Source organism: Cydia fagiglandana, chromosome 24 (genome assembly GCF_963556715.1).
Source record: "Cydia fagiglandana chromosome 24, ilCydFagi1.1, whole genome shotgun sequence".
Lineage (NCBI taxonomy): Eukaryota > Metazoa > Arthropoda > Insecta > Lepidoptera > Tortricidae > Cydia > Cydia fagiglandana.
The window spans coordinates 2,840,900-2,855,933 of record NC_085955.1 but is presented as its reverse complement, the minus strand read 5'-3'; positions in this window follow the sequence as shown (position 1 = coordinate 2,855,933).

Below are 15,034 nucleotides of genomic sequence, written 5' to 3'. Positions count from 1 at the left end.
GACCTAAAAGTACCTATTAATATTATTATCACATAAAATATAATAAATGAAGATAATTTTAATTTGTTGAAGCGCAGCTAGGTGGCCTAGATGAAGAGCATGCGACTTGCAATCCGAAGGTCGCGGGTTTAAAGTTTAAAGTTAAAGCTCGGCTCGTATCAATGAGTTTTTCGGAACTTATGTACGAAATATCATTTCGTCGGCTGACAAGCAAAACTCCCTAGTTAAGTACTATCAAAAAATTAAAGTAACAATGCACTTTATTACAGTTTTAACACGGTTTATTGTCTTATAATTTCAATGATGTTAGTTAGTGACTTTTGCTTATCACCCGACGATTTGAAATTTACGAGTCGCTTTTCGGCGAAGGAAAACATCGTGAGGAATCAGACTAATCCCAATAAGGCTTAGTTTCCCCTCTGGGTTAGAAGGTCAGATGGCAGTCGCTTTCGTAAAAACTAGTGCCTACGTCAATTCTTGGGATTAGTTGTCAAGCGGACCCCAGACTCCCATGAGCCGTGGCAAAGCCGGGATAACGCGAGGAAGAAGATCAATTTTTTAATTCGAAAATTTTATGAGACAAAAGAAATGTTACTGTTTGCTTTCAAGAAAGTTGAAATTCCATTGAAACAGATTGTACATCGTAATGCACATTGGGCGGCACGAGGGCAGCACTCCCTAGCGGCTGTTTTCCACTGGTCATATATATGTCGGCGGCCGTCGCGGCCGATCGTAAGATCAGGCAGATCGTAATGTTCCTGTATAATACTCTCCTCTACACGATCGGCCAGCGCAGCGCCGACCACTCCAAGGGACGCATTTATGCGTTAGAGGGAGTAAGTGATATTGCTATCTCATTCTACCGCATGGCTGCGTCCCTTGGAGTGGCCGGCGCTGGCCCATCGTGTAGAGGAGCCATAATGTTTTGACGATAGTCACATTAAACCAATATAGGTATAGGTAGGATAGATGCGTTAGGTTGCTTCAGATGCCCGAAGGGCAAACTGCCCAGAAATAGGAGCCCAGCGTAGCGGGGCTCCGTCGACTCGGGGAGCGAGTCAAAGATTTTCACGTTTTTCGATATGCCTAGGAATTTCACGAATATGCCTGATCTTACGATCGGCCGCCGACATATATAGTTATATCGGATCGAAAAGTGTGAAAACGCTCTTACGCCCTCATTTAACGACATGCGGAAAGAACACGAAACTTGGCATGCACATTTAGGTAACCTATAAGTATCTGTGCCTGATCTGATATTAGTTTTAAAAACCGGCCAAGTGCGAGTCGGACTCGCGCACCAAGGATTCCGTACCATTACGCAAAAAACGGCGAAAAATCACGTTTATTTATTGTATGTGTGCCCCACTTAAATATTCATTTAATTCTGTTTTTAGTATTTGTTGTTATAGCGGCAACAGAAAGGCATCATTTGTGAAAATTTCAACTGTCACGGTTCATGTCATGAGATACAGCCTGGTGACAGAGAGACAGACATACGGACAGACGGACAGTGGAGTCTTAAGGCGCTCTTATAGTTGAGTTTTACGTTTCCGAGGGGGTGAAGCAGACGAGTGGTAGAACAGGCGGGCGGGCGCCCCGCGCGCCCCGTCGCACCATTCCCGCGCGCCCCGTCGCACCATTCCCGCGCAGCACGTCTACATCCTTATTCTGGCGCCATCGGTATTCTGAATATTCTGATTTGTCAGTTCCGGGATTTTTTCCGGCAATTAATATCGAATAAGGTTTATTAACAAATTCGTATTTTAATGAGTATTTAATGAAATTATATACAATATGAGAGTATACCCCGACAAACTAAGAACCTAATCAAATTATACCCAATTATTATGAGACAGAAATTGGTACTTACTTACCTTAAAAATATAATAGAGTTAGACCAAGAAAATTCTGCAAGGATTTTGATTGCACACGCAGTGCAAGTGTTATTTTGAACGACAAACCTTTATGAAATTATGATTAACACTTGCACTGCGTGTGCAATCAAAATCGTCGCAGACTTGGTCTAATTCTAGAAGTCAATTTCGGGCAAGTAGGTTTGAAAATAAGGAAGAATACTGTAGTTCGTTTATTTTAGCATTAGAAAGTACTTGAAAGAAGGTAACCGATCTTGACATGTCTTTTAATTGAAAAGCGCTTTTTAAAAATCAGTAACTATTACATATGAAAGCTTATTTTATATATTAGGACTTTTATTTTATATAAAATCAATCCACATTTGGCATGATGTGTCACATCCCCGTAGCTGCAGGCGTCCATAGCCTATGGTGAATGTGGGTCGTATGCTTGCTTGCCACCAGTGTGGTATATAAAAACAGTATTTTTTGGAATAAATTTCCCATATCGCACGGTACGGACTTGGCGGAAATAAGGTAGAAGTACTAGTGCTCAACGCTGCACTAGTATTCGACACGGGCACTTTATGTCAAAGTGACAAGAACTAAATTTGACTACAGAAAGATCGTCGCCGTTCAAATTTAACCTATATTACTTTGACATAAATTATAGTGTGTAGCTTTCAAATAGAGCTCAACGGCTAATCCTATTGTCTATTGTTAAGGGGCTGTCCATAAATTACGTCATCGATTTTTGACGATTTTAGACCCCCCACCCTTATAATCATCCAAAAATCATGCTCCAAATGACCCCATTTCCTCCTACTTCATGCTACCGTCATTCGATGTCCAGACCCCCCCCCCCTCCCAATTTGAAATGACGTAATTTATGAATAGCCCCTAAGTAAAACCGCACGTGCTACTTACCTGCAAAAAAGGGTCTTAATTATTTTATTTGGCACCTGAGCGCGGGCTAGGCCAACGCTCAAAAAACCAGTGTAGGTGCGCTCTCCGATAACGCGCCTTTGTTACGCATCTCGATGACACATTTTAAACTGGTTCTGTAGCGTTCGACTCGCCGGCACTCAGTAACCGAAGTACGTATTTTTTATGCAGGTGGTTGTGGCACGTGGCACGAGCGGTTTTACTTAACAATAGACAATAGGATTAGCCATCGAGCTCTATTTGAAAGCTACACACTATACCTTGTCAAAAACTAGTGCAGCGTCGAGCACTAGTACTTCTACCTTACCTAATATTAAACACGAAACCATTTTAGGCATTTTTCGACCACTTCCCTTAAAACGCATGTAGGTAACTCGGAAACTAAAAGCGGTGAAATGGTTACCACCATACACTAAACACTCCCACATAGTATTTGAATCCCGTACACATATGTTTAAAAATGATTCAATTTGATTAATTTAATAGCCTTTAATAAAATATGTTTACACAATTTATCAATCGTGACTGAATTCCGGATTGGTTAGATGGGTGTGTGCCTTTGCTTCCCAACTTGTTATAAATTGACAATATGACGGGCGAATGTCTGAAATGTCACAATAATTAAGAATTATTTTGCTTTTCTTCGTAAGTATGTTGAAAAACATTGTGTGTATAACATATTTGCATATTTATACAGTGGTTACCCATTTTATGAAACGTCCAGTAAACTAGCATAGGTCCGACGCTGGCAGTGGCCACGGGCGTACTGGCGCGGGGAATGGGCGCAAGGTATTGCCGCGTAGGGTGTAATTTAGTAGGCAAAAGTTGAATTCATAAAATTATGAATGAAAAGATTAACGTATCGATAAAAGGACCAGTAATAACGAAGATTTACTTAAAAGCTATCGAATGAGGTAAGTTTCATATCCATTTTCGTCGTAGTACTTCTAAAATATGGATCAAAAGACAGCTTTAAGCATGTTTTCAACTTAAGATTCTATCGAGAAAATAATGAGCCGTTGTGTTCCTGACAAGCAATAACGTAGTTCAAGGACTAAAGTTATACATACTAGAAAATCATGCTTAAAATCCTTGCAAAAGTCTGTAAATATGGTTACAAAAAAGCGCATTTTACTACACACCGCGCCTTAATAGGGTCCCGTTTTTACCCTTTGGGTACGGAACCCTAACATAGGAAATAGAGCGAATACCTAGAATCTTTGTATGTGTAACTTCTACTTGTTCTAGTCTAGTTTATTTGTGTTAGAATTTATATTTTTAAAGAACTTAAAGAGACGATACAGAGAGGTAACGCCGCCAGTGTCATGGGGTCCATGCCGCAGTCCGACCTGTTGGGCGGGGTGTTCTTTTTATAGTTAGGTTTTTTTTGTAGGTAAGTATATTTTATAGTTTGTATTTTTTATTTTATTTCTAGCTTTAACTTTAGTTTATTGTATCCGTTATATGTTTTTTCTTCACATTAATTAAAGTAGAAATAAGGTTGAAAAAAAAAGAACTTACATTGTTGAAGAGGCTAGAAAGTGACTTATATTTAAATGGACGAGTTTGTTCGAAGATACGAGTAAAATTTATTGAGAAGTGAGAACTCCTTTTTTTGAAGTCGGTTAAAAATGACTGAATAATTTTATGACGAAACAATCAGCGTAGTATAACATAGGTACGTCAGACGTAACATATGTACCTTTTTGTGTACTTGACGTAAAATGACGAAGAATATTGTCCGCAGGAAAACCACACAGCTTGGGTTTAACTGCAAATAGTTTTAAAATGACGAAAGAGTTAACTATACCTACCCGTGTCAACAATGAGAAGAAAGTAGTCCTCGGAAGCTTTGGCGATCGCGCGGGTTTTATCGTTTTACCACAAAACTCTGAAAAAATACTTCTGTTTAAAATTTTTGTATTAGTCAAATTCCTCTGCTATTACGCTGCGTCTTACGTAAGCGAACAATTCGCGAACGCGACGCGGCGCGGCGCGGCGGGCCCAAGGCGTTCGCGTTCGCAACAATCGCAACGAGATCACCCACGTAGGACACATCTATAGGTATAATCATAATATTATATCAAAGGATTGATTCACCCCGCGCCGCATCGCTTCGCTTCGCGTTCGCTTACCGTAGTACACTGCGTTATACCAGGCGTGGCTCACTCCCCGATTTCGTCGCTTTGCTACAGGTAGCTAAAAGTACATCCGTACGACCCCAATTTTGGGGTTTGCCATAAGCCCCGCATGGCACTGTCGCCACCTAGCGGCCATATCTGTGCTGATCGTGACAGACACGTTTTGTTAGAGAGTGAGTCTTCTGTACCTATAGTACTATTATTTATTCTGTGGCTATACTTACATTTCTCGGTAAAATGAACTTTTCCCATTTCTTGCCGTAATGCAGCCAGATTTTTGACATTTTGATGATTGGATTGACAATTTCGGCACCAATTCAGTCGCCAGTATTGTCACGCTGCTCTGAGAGCCTACCGCGAACCACGTTCGGCGTGTCGCCACCTTGTCACACATACGTACGAATTTACAAGTGCGAAAGAGGGGCAAGACTTCGAACGTGGTTCGCGGTAGGCCCTCAGCAGCACTTGCTGGTGTAGTCTAGATACGAACAGTACCTTTAGGAATAATTGAAATGCGATGCACCGTGACCGAATACAATGTGTTATTATCTAGTATAACATGGACATTAGCCGTGTATATCGACGGCGAGACGATTTAAACCGGAGTGTAACACAGATAAGAGGTTATAAACTGAAATAGACGTCATATAGGTACAAAAGAAAAAGTGACTAAGCCCTCTGCTGGCCAAAGCCGGGTTCCCGGCCTTTTAACCTACCCAGGGTATTCAAACTAGATAGGTAACATGGTGAGGAGGCAGTGGCGTAGTGTGAACTAATCAGGCCGCGTAGCCAAGATGCCGATTGCTTAAGCTCCGTAGCGATCGAAACGCAACTGTCGCTGTCGCACTAATATGGAAGTGTGATAGAGAGACATAATGGTTTTCGTTGTCGAAGCGATAGCGATTGTAACCTTGGCTAGGCCGGCTGGTTCAGGGTCGAATCATGCTATCCCTTTCTAATGTATGGCACTATCCCTTTCGGCTATTTAGGGTTGTCAAAATACAAGTACCTAATTAATTATCTTATCTGTAGTAGTGCACGCAAAAGGAAGTCAAGTGGTGCCAACCCTAGTAATTGCTCGGAGCAATGCTGAGCCGAACCATGCCGAACGGAGCCGAGTTCAACCGAAGTGTCGTGTCTCCCAGTCAGTGGACTGTGAGGAGGATTTGCCTCACGGCGCCTTAGGGCGCCGCGTCGCATAGTAAATGGGAGCCCCAGGTCTAGTATACTATCGGTGATATCGGTATCGGTGTATCGGTTCATATAATTCAACCTAATATAACAACAACGTCCCACTGCTGGGCACAGGCCTCCTCTCATACGCGAGGCTAGGGCTGTAGTCCCCACGCTACCCCTATGCGGATTGGGGACTTCACATACACCTTTGAATTTCTTCTCAGATGTAATATGCAGGTTTCCTCACGATGTTTTCCTTCACCGAAAAGATAGGTGGTACCTAAATATCATATGATTACATAAGTTCCGAAAAACTCATTGCTACAAGCCAGGATTTGAACCCGCGACCTCCGGATTGAAAGTCGGGCTTCATATCCACTCGGCTACCACCGTTTTCAACTTTTATTCATGTAACATATTTCGAAATTGCGACATACAATTATTTCAGGCCGCGTAGCCAAGATGCCAATCGCTTACGCTCCGTAGCGATCCAAACGCAACTGTCACTGTCGCACTAACGTGGAAGAGTGATAAGCCCCCTCCAGACTATGCGCGTGAATCGCGGGCGAAGCCGCGAACGCGAGTGTGGAGTCTAGTTCGCTGATATGCGAAATCGACTCCAGACTCGCGTTCGCGGCTTCGCGCCGCGATTCGCGCACGAGTGTGGAGCGGGCTATAGAGAGACATAAAGCTTTTCGTTGTCGAAGCGATAGCGATTGTAACCTTGGCTAGGCCGGCTGATTCGGTAATAACTTATTACTAACCTCAAACGGTATAGAGTTAGACCAAGAAAAATCTGCAACGATTTTGACTTATTTATTCACTTATACGACATCATTTCATAGAAGTTTGACATTTAAAATAACACTTGCACTGCGTGTGCTATCAAAATCGTTGCAGACTTTTCTTGGTCTAACTCTACGTATAATTTGTTTAAGCTTTACGAGTACTCCTTTCGTTTTTGAGACGACACCCGAAAAGCCCAGTATCTAATGGTCTTATGTGTGTGTAATTTCTATAATACTTTCTTTCCTTAGTTCTTATTCTATTTCGAATGGCGTTGTGGGATTTTGGGCACTGTGCCAGAGATAAAAATAAAGAGATTAATCTGTTTGTCTGATCTGGTTTTGTGTGGGATGAATGTTACATAGTTTTGGGCTATGACACACCTACAGTTACGGCCACGCCTATTTTTTGGATACAGGGAGTTACATACAATATTTTGTGTAATCTTAGTGTGGCTACCACCAGTTTGGCACTGACATAAAGGAGCATTCCATGAAATTGTCTACCGTTGTCCCGTACAAACGCGAAGTTTCTGAAGATTTAAAGGTATAAGAGATTCCTTGACTCCAGGACGGACAGCGAAGTCTTAGTAATAGGGTCCCGTTTTACCTTTTGGGTACGGAACCCTAAAAAAGGTTAGGTTAGATTGGTGCCCCTTCTTAAAATTCAACGGGTTTGAGATAAAATGTGTTCGGTCAAATGAAAATTTCGGGGTTATCAATGTTATAATACCTAATCGGATTTAAAGTTTTCGGGGCTGAGATAGATAGGTATATAACACTTTAAACTCTCGCATTTTGTACACATATTGACACACACCACAGCTACATTGCACACACACACAGCTTACAGCTTGATATTGTGACCACAGCTGGTGCAACTCAGCTGAAACGTCGGAATTAAAGGTAAAAATAATGAAATTATATCGCGGTAGACCCGTTTGTGTAATTAAATATAGACAGGTATACATACTTATCCTTTTGCTTATGTTTTTTTTTCATTTCGTCACTATCGCATGTTGCATTCCTTGGCATGTCATGTCAGGCGAGTCGGGGTTAATTCGGGTATCATGTCTGGATTATTGGCAGGTGTTACAAGTTGACACTTTCAGTGGCGCCATTATTATCCTCTAGCCGCCCATACGTCAAACCTTGACAAGCAAAATGAAACTTTGATTTAGTCAACACAAAGTTCAAATTAGAATGGAACAGGGGGCCTTTTTATAGGTCTCTGGGCGGCTAGAAGTTATGTGGCGGTGAGATGCGTCTACAAACATAAATAAAAACCGGACAAGTGCGAGTCGGACTCGCCCACCGAGGGTTCCAAACTTTTTCGTATTTGTTGTTATAGGAGCAAAAGAAATACATCGTCTGTGAAAATTTCAAGTGTTTATCACGGTTCATAAGATACAGCCTGGTGACAGACAGACGGAAAGTGGAGTCTTAAGTAATAGGATCCCGTTTTTACCCATTGGGCACGGAAGCCTGAACTATCAATATCATAGCACGTGAGAGGTATATTATATAAGTGCCTTTTGACATAACTTGCGATGCGCACACGATATAGGTATGCGCCGACTTTTAAGAGAGAATTTTACGAGTAGAATACCACAATGAAGGTGTAAGTTGTATACCATTTTCCAGCTTGTTATCTCTCATTTCGAAATGAAACCCTTAATTTATCTGGTTTTCTGGTTATGATCCAATCTTGACGAGTTTTTATTTAATTGAGAAACCCTTTAGAAATAATAACAATTAATTAAGAAACCTATGTAAATATATGTCCTTGCTATATAATAATTGTTACATATTTGCTGTGAGGCTGTGACTTATTTTACAAGCTTTTATTTTAACTTGCTATAATGTATGTATAGGTAGGTACTAGGTACTTATGTAACTATCTTTGTACGGGTCAAATCTTGCGAGTTAAATTTGACCCACTTCCCGACTTCCAATGAAGCTGAGAATTTGCATACATTATGTAAGTCGGGTGACAATGCAATATTATGGCACCATCGAGCTGGATATGGCATCCGATGATGAAGACAGGAGGTGGCCATAGGAACTCTGTGATAAAACAACGCAACCTACTTAATTGCGTTTGGGCCGTTTGCGAGTTTTATAATGGTCACGATGATTTTTAGTTGCCACAAGAAAAAAAAGTAAAGTTAGCGATATTAAAAGCTTGTGCCAAAAATGAAATTTTTGCCAGAAACTTATTTCAAATGTTTTTCAATAAAAAGACACGTCAAGATTTATTTACTTACCTTTTTACTATAGTTCGTTTTTTTTAGCATTAGAAAGAACTTGCAAGAAGGTAAGCGATCTTGACATGTCTTTTAATTGAAAAACGCTTTTTAAAATTCAATAACTACTACTTATGAAAGCAGAAGAATATAATTGATCGTATTAGATTCGTAATTGTTACATATTTGCCGTAACTTATTTTTAAAATGTGTTTTTTAATTAAACGACACATCAAGATTGTTTACCTAATTTATAATGCTAAAAAAAACGAACTATAACTAATGCTAAATAACGAGGTAAGTATAGAATTTCGGTGCGATACGGGAAATGAATTAGAGATTCACTAGATATGAAATAGTCAAGATTGCCCCGGCTGAATATTGGAGCGGCGTTAATAATAGCGTAAGCGCCAGCCGCCATTACTAAGGTACATTTTGGCTTGGAACGTCACATATCTTTACTATTTCATATTTAGTGAATCTCTAATTCATTTCCCGAATCGCGCCGTATGTCTAGATCTAGATTTCCTGCGATCTAACCTTCGGACACATGTAGGCAGTTATGTATACCTACATAATACGGAAGAATCGGAAGATGGTTGCGGTCGGGTCGGCCTTCTACATTCCGCGCTCTTCACGTGTTGCGGTCAAGCCTTATACCTTAGGATACTACCGTTCTGAGGATCGAATGACAAACATTACAGCAAGTAATACAGCTTGGCAAAAAAACCGGGCAAGTGCGAGTCGGACTCGCGCACGAAGGGTTCCGTACCATAATGCAAAAAAAAAACAAAAATAAGCAAAAAGAAAACGGTCACCCATCCAAGTACTGACCCCTCCCGACGTTGCTTAACTTTGGTCAAAAATCACGTTTGTTGTATGGGAGCCCCATTTAAATCTTTATATTATTCTGTTTTTAGTATTTGTTGTTATAGCGGCAACAGAAATACATCATCTGTGAAAATTTCAACTGTCTAGCTATCACGGTTCGTGAGATACAGCCTGGTGACAGACGGACGGACGGACGGACGGACAGCGAAGTCTTAGTAATAGGGTCCCGTTTTACCCTTTGGGTACGGAACCCTAAAAAGAGTAGAAATTAAAAGTGGCAACACTGTAGTGTCGTCCCTTTCAAACCTATTTATACAGGGTGTTTAGTATATCGTTTGCCAAATTAAAACGGCAGATAGGTTGAGTAATAATTTGCTTGCAAATTAAAAATGTCTAGGCCTGAGAAGGTAGCAAATGACGCAACCTATCTGCCGTTTTAATTTGGCAAACGATGTCAAACACCCTGTATAAGAAAACGGGACGACACTACAGTTTTGCCACTTTTTAATTTCTACTCTTTTTTGCCAAGGAGCTGTCCATAAATTACGTCATCGATTTTTGACGCCCCCTAAAATCATCCAAAAATCATGCTTCAAATGACCCCGTTTCCTCCTACGTCATGCTACCATCATCCGACGTCCAGCCCCCCCTCCCCTTATTTGTAATTACGTAATTTATGAATAGCCCCCAAGCTGTAGATTCTTCCTCGCGTTGTTTAGTTTAGTTTAGTTTAGTTTATTGATCTCTCAATACAATTTTCATAGTTAATGTAAAAGAATACATAAGCAATTACTTATCGTATAGCGATGTTGTCCCGGCATTTTGCCACTGCTCATAGGAGCCTGGGGTCCGCTTTGACTTATCCCATGATTTGACGTAAGCACTTTTTACGAAAGCGACTGCCATCTAACCTTTCAATCTACAGGGAAAACTAGGCCTTATTGGGATTACTCCCGTTTCCTCACGATGTTTTCCTTCACCGGAAAGCGACTGGCCGGAATGAAACGATATTTCGTACATAAGTTCCGAAAAACTCATTAGTAAGAGCCGGGGTTTGAACCCGCGACCTCCATATTGAAAGTCGCATACGCTCTTACCGCTAGGCCACCAGATTGCAATGACAAACAAAATGATGATCAATGTATGGAAATTTAAGATTTTTTAGAACACTGATTTCGTGTCTCTAAGACTCCCTAGGAAACAAATATCGATTTTTCAAAAACCATTTGATATTTTTTACTTTTTAGGGTTCCGTACCCAAAGGGTAAAACGGGACGCTATTACTAAGACTTCGCTGTCCGTCCGTCCGTCTGTCACCAGGCTGTATCTCACGAACCGTGATAGCTAGACAGTTGAAATTTTCACAGATGATGTATTTCTGTTGCCGCTATAACAACAAATACTAAAAACAGAATAAAATAAAGATTTAAATGGGGCTCCCATACAAAAAACGTGATTTTTGACCAAAGTTAAGCAACGTCGGGAGCGGTCAGTACTTGGATGGGTGACCGTTTTTTTTTTTGCTTTTTTATGTTTTTTTTTTTTGCATTATGGTACGAAGCCCTTCGTGCGCGAGTCCGACTCGCACTTGCCCGGTTTTTATTGACGCGGGCATTATAGGATCCATTAGTATTTAATTAATACATTAAAATTAACAACTTGATCAGATACAAGTTACATTTTGTACGGTAATAGCAGCAGAAAATAGGCATAAATAGTGTGTCCCTGATTTTTGTATGAGAGTAAAAAAAACACGGTTCATAAGATACAGCCTGGTGAAAGACAGACAGAAAGGGGAGTCTTAGTAATAAAAAAAAAATTTGGTGGACGTCTTACACAGACCAACCTAGCCCCAAACTAAGCAAAGCTTGTACTATGGGTGCTAGGCGACGATATACATACTTATATAGATAAATACATACTTATATACATAGAAAACACCCATGACTCAGGAACAAATATTAGTGTTTATCACACAAATAAATGCCCTTACTGGGATTCGAACCCAGGACCATCGGCTGAGCAGGCAGGGTCACTACTAGGGTTGCCAACTTTTTTTTGGTGGAATATAGTATTTTCTAGAATAATGCATCAAAAATATAGTACATTTCACAAAAATACAGTACTTTTAGATAAAATACTAAACATGAGTGTAATATACGTTTAAACGGAAATATAGTATTTTAGCGTACTATATATATTTCCAAAAGTATATAGTACAGAGAGGCAAAATATAGTACAATACTATATAATATAGTACGGTTGGCAACCCTAGTCACTACCCACTAGGCCACTAGACCGGTCGTCAATAGGGTCCGCTTTTTATCCTTTGGGTACGGAACCCTAAAGTCTCGACACTTATGGGCGTGTCGAAACTTATCAGTAAACCAGTTGTGGAGAAAGTAGTTTATGAGCTACTGTCGTGCGAGCTGACAGACTTATGTGATGAACTAGTTTCTATTATTGAGTTATTGATTGCAGTTTTTTGAAAAGAAATAGGAGGAACAGGAATACGAGTATGTCTTCTACTTCCTCATGTTATCCCGGCATTTTGCCACGGCTTATGGGATCCTTGACAATGACAATTTTATTAATCCCATGTGGTACAACTTTTAAAGAGCTAACAAAAAGGCTTATAGACTTCACTGGTGACCGAAGAGCTGGCAGCTTTCTCGCTCAACGTATTAGCTTAGCAATACAGTGGGGAAATGCTGCCAGCGTCCTCGGCACCATGCCAAAGGGGCCCAATTTCTTAGACATATTTTAATTTAATTTAGTATTAGTTTTTAGTTTTAATTTAGTTTTATTTTATAGATAAGTTAGTTTATTTTTATTTTTAATATTAGTAGGTATCTAGTTATCTACCTTATAAATAAATTATTATTTAATTGTGAATCATAAAAAAAAACCATGATTAGATACGGAAAGTGCGGGAAGTATACGTAGTAAGGTACCACCATAAATATGCAGGTACTTACTGTAAAGTATTAACTCGTACTAGGCTCTGATGATACCTATACTTTATCAGTTTATCCTCATAAGGCCCAAGGTCCTACCTATAGTACTTATTCAGTTCAAAGAAATTTAAATCATATTCGATTGGAACAGAGTTGCTTTTGCTCTGTTTCGTTCAGTTTTTGAACAACGTAAAATCAACTCTATTTCCTGCACTTTAGGTTCAAATTTCTGTGGCTAATTTTGCATTTTTCATTTGTATGGCTGGGCCTTAGGAGGTTATAATGTCTACGTGCATAAAAAGAAAGCATCGTATGATTCCATTATCGCGCATACCTACATATTTAATTTTAAACGTCAAGCCATAGTTAACCTTAAGAGTATGTATTTAAAGTTTAATATTGTACCTACGGACTTCGGAGTCACAATAATACTATAATATTTGATAACCTGAGTTTGAGAATGTTTTTTTATACATTTGGTGGCAAAAAGCGTAAGGCCCGTGAGTGTCTGCAGCCTATGTATGCTTAGTTACTCCGGCGATCACAAGCGCGTTGCCGTAGTAATAATATACTCTATAAGTATTAATAGAATTAGTGATTCTCTACAACCATGCCAAAATTGGCTTATACACGAATTATTTCCTCTGTAATTCCTTCGTTTGGTGGCCTATACAGGGTCATTTTTGGACCGTTAGCCATATTGTGCGAGGTGATTAGGTAGGCCATACTGAACCAATTTTGTGTACGGGACCAACTCCGAAATCACAAAAATATTTTTGCCCGTTTCATACATTTTGGTAAACTATGGGAAGGCCAAATTTGTTTTGGGATTTCGGGGTTGGTCCCATAGAAAAAGTTGTTTAGTATGACCTACCTAATCACCTCGCATAATATGGCTAACGGTCCAAAAATGACCCTGTATAAGGTGTAGTGATGATATTGACATGTATGTTACATATAGGTAACTACGACATTGCAGATGTCGTATGCTTAATCGATCACGGAAATAGCGGTAAGTAGTAGTAAAGGTCATAATCTAGTTATCACGAGGATTAAACATATATGAACTTGCATTATTTATTATTTATTTATTAGAAAAAGGTAAACAATCTCGATGTGTCTTTTAATTAACTATGTAATTATTATGAATCTAATACGCTCATTTACGAGTATATCCTTCTGCTTTCATAAGTAATATAGTTACTGATTTTTAAAAAGCGTCAAGATAGGTATGTCAAGATCGCTTATTTACCTTCTTTCTATTTCTAATGCTAAAAAAACGAGCTATACAATGGGGTTGGTCGGTCGAAGTATTTTATAACACCAAAGTTTTACCGGTAAATCTTATCTTTTCGGGGGCCCTTGCGGATCCACCCATTCCGACCCATAGGGATCTTTTGTACAATTAAATGCCTAGCCCTTAAACCCAAATTTGGGTTTGGGTTTAAGCCACATTTTATACAAGTAGGAAACAATACTAGATATAGCTAAAACCTATGCTCGCGCCATCTATGTCAACTTCTAACAATTGCCTATCTTTGTAGTATGGCATACAAAATACACTTGCTTTCTTAATACCATTGAATGACATTATTGTCACCTTGACGACGCATGTCGCCTAATTTGGAAGCAAGTGGATAAGCGATAAAACGACAAAAATCACGACAAATTCATTTGCTTCACGCATCCATTCGTACCTTCGCCCAAACCGTTATCAGACAGTTCGTGAACTTTATTACAAAAGGCATAAGGTCTACCAATGGTCAGTTAAGTGTCGCCGTGTCTACACGTACCCAGACTGTATCATCCAGTCATTAAGTGACAATTTACATATACATATATAAACAACTGCGCAAAGCACATTATCTTAAAGCGTGTCGTGACAGTGATTAAAATAAAACCGGACTGGTACTACACTGTAGACTTGCAGTTTAATTTAAAAAAAAGCCGCGATATACTTAATCTTTGCGTGTTACAATTTTTTACTAAAAATTTCTTAAATAAACTAGAGTTAGACCAAGAAAAGTCTGAGATTTTGATAGCCCACGCAGTGCAAAGGTTATTCATACATACATACATACATACATATAATCACGC